The sequence below is a fragment of the Elephantulus edwardii genome, unplaced genomic scaffold, assembly GCF_000299155.1.
Source record: "Elephantulus edwardii isolate Elephantulus edwardi_28Jun2011 unplaced genomic scaffold, EleEdw1.0 scaffold00078, whole genome shotgun sequence".
Classification (NCBI taxonomy): Eukaryota; Metazoa; Chordata; class Mammalia; order Macroscelidea; family Macroscelididae; genus Elephantulus; species Elephantulus edwardii.
In genome coordinates this window covers 12,596,140-12,598,907 of record NW_006399828.1, presented here as the reverse complement: position 1 = coordinate 12,598,907, position 2,768 = coordinate 12,596,140, and the positions used below count along the sequence as shown (strand labels likewise).

The following is a 2,768-nucleotide window of genomic DNA, read 5'->3' as shown; positions in this document are numbered from 1 at the left end:
GTTAAATGTAATTTGTTATGATTCATGCTGGTAAGGGCCTTTGCATAGTCATTAAAATATACATAACTTATTTGTAGTATTCTCTGCTTTAGTCAAGTGCTATTTTATCCTTATTTTATCCGTAATTCCAAGGCTAGTCTGAACTCAACTTGAATTTCTGGCAGTCCCTTGTTGATGTACTGTTCCAGCCAATTTTTTTTTTTTTTTTTGTTCCAGCCAATTTTAAATAACCTTCAGCAAGATTTTTCTTGCATGTGTTATTTATATTGTTTATTAATTTCCACATTCTTTTGGATCATCTATTTTGGAATGAAACAAAGCTGGATCTCTGTGCTGTCATACCAAAAGCATGCAGTTACAAATCTACCAGCTGTTCCATGGGAAATTGTTGTTGTTATGTGTTGTCAAGTCGCTTGCAACTCTTAGCAACCCTATGTACAACAGCCAAATATTCTGCTATATCCTGTGCCAATCTTTTTGTCTCCAGCACACCTACCTCCTTTACCTCAGTCACTGAATCAATCCATCTCATCAAGGGTCTTCCTCTCTTGCACTATCCCTCCTCCCTCCCAAGCATGATGTCCCTCTCCAAGGAATGGTCCCTCCTTGCAACATGCCCAAGATTTGTCAGACAAAGCTTCAGAATCCTTGCCATCAAGGAGCAGCCTGACTTCACCCTATCTAGGATGAACCTGTTTGTTCTGCTAGCTGTCCATGGCCTTTTTTTTAAAGCCAAACTTTTTTCTTTCCAAAGTGGTGCCATAAATTTCTACTGAGTGCCAGTGGTCACTTGCCACACTCGCACCAGATTGTTGTGTAGCCAGGAAACAGAGTCTGGCCATCAGCAGACCAGGCCAGAGAGGTGTACTGGGTTGAGATTTGCTGCTGTTCCTGATAAGTTCTTGCTTCAGTTCATCTACAGTGATCTTGCCCTCCATGTCTCAAATCTTGATACTGGGGCCTGTCGCAGCACAGAGCCAGTAGCAGTTAGGGCTGAAGCACAGGGCATTGATGATGTCACCAGCATCTAAAGTGATGCTTGCCTTCACTGAGGTCCCACAGCACAGCCTGGCCATCCTTCCCTCCAGAAGCACAGAGGGATCCATCTGGAGAGACAGTCACAGTGTTCAGGTAGCCTGTGTGGCCACTGTGGTTGGTTTTCAGTTTGCAGTTAGCCAGATTCCACACTTGACTAACTTGTCCCAGCCACAGGGTTGCTGCTGTTGAGTGAGAAGTGGACACAAGCCACCCACTCCGAGTGACTCTCATCCTGGACAGTGTACATGCAGACACCCAGAGTATTCCATTGTTTGATGGATTTATCTCTGAATCCTGAGACAATCTGTCGGTTGTCAAAGGAGGTCACACTCAGCACATCCTTTGTGTGCCCTACAAATCTATGCATGGTGGTACCTGTTGTAAGATCCTAGAGGTATAGCATTCTATCCCAGGAAACAGGACAAACTGGCCATCAGAGGAGATGACCACATCACTAACAAAGTGGGAGTGGTCTCAGAGACCACACTGAGGGGTGCCATAGTATCTTCATGGTATATTCAATACTCCAGCACAACAACTCAAAGGCATTGATTCTCCTTCTATCATCTCTAGTCATTGTCCAGCTTTCTGACAGATAGCAAGTATTGCAAAGACAATGGGAGAAAGATGGGTAATTTCGTCCCTTGAAGTTTAATGCTTCCAAAACCCTGCTGAAGTGTTAACTATGAGTTGTTTCCATCTCAGAGATATTGAACAAAAACAACCACCAGTCTGTTGGCCAGATAGCTGTCTTCCAAAATTCTCAGTATATGCTATTGAGCATGTCCAGGGCTGTATCTGTTTGTTGAAACATATCAGTTGATATCCAATTTATTCCTGGGGACTTACTTTGCAAATGTAGTGAGACTCCTATTCTTTCCTTAATTATCATTAGTTATTTATAATATTCTATTGCCTGAAATATCTCTTTGTCAGTCTTTTTTATTTTTGTAATGATTCTATGTACCTTTCTATCTTATTTCAATCCCTCCTGTTTTATTCATTATTTTGTCCATAATATCTTTCAGCAGTGCCACTCGAGACTTGAATTTGCTTTGCATTTCTTTCAGCTTGAGAAATGCTGGACATAGCCTTCACTTTTCATATTATAATTCTAGGACTTTGGTTTTTCTTCTCAAGTCACACTTTGAATTCTTCTGTTTATCTATTTTACTTCAGCATTCTTTACCTTTATGATGACTTCTCTGTTTTCTAGTTCAGTTTTTAGAGTCTTTTCTAACATTCATTTTGGTCATTTGCTCTCTTTATGGATTATGTCCTAGATCTCATACCACAAACTGATCTAATCTTTGATCATTAATGTTAAATGCATTATATCTGTTCTTGTGATGGTTTTAAGATTCAAGTGATAAAGACTCAAGCTCATATTTTTCTTTTGGACTTTTTTCACTTTTTTCAACTTCAAATAGAATGTACAAATAATTAATTGATGATCTGATTTATGGGCAGCCTCTCATCTTGTTTTTACTGCTGACACCGAGTTTCTCTATTGACTTTTTTTTTTGGATGTGGACAAAGTGATCCCTGTGCAATCAATGAGGTGAGGTTCATGTGTACAGTCATCATTTATGGTTTATTTTTATTATTATTTTATATTGGTTTGCTCACAAAGTTTCATACACATTATGATTCATATTATTTTTCATTCATATGTGTTTCATATAGTCATTCCCATGCATTATGTTTTGCAAAATCAACCACTTTTTTTT

At 39.3% G+C, this 2,768-nt stretch overlaps 1 pseudogene; it reads right to left on the bottom strand.

Annotated features, from left to right (window-relative positions):
• Positions 1 to 769: 769 nt before the first annotated feature.
• LOC102846265 overlaps positions 770 to 2,768 on the bottom strand; it is a 3,581-nt pseudogene continuing 1,582 nt past the window's right edge.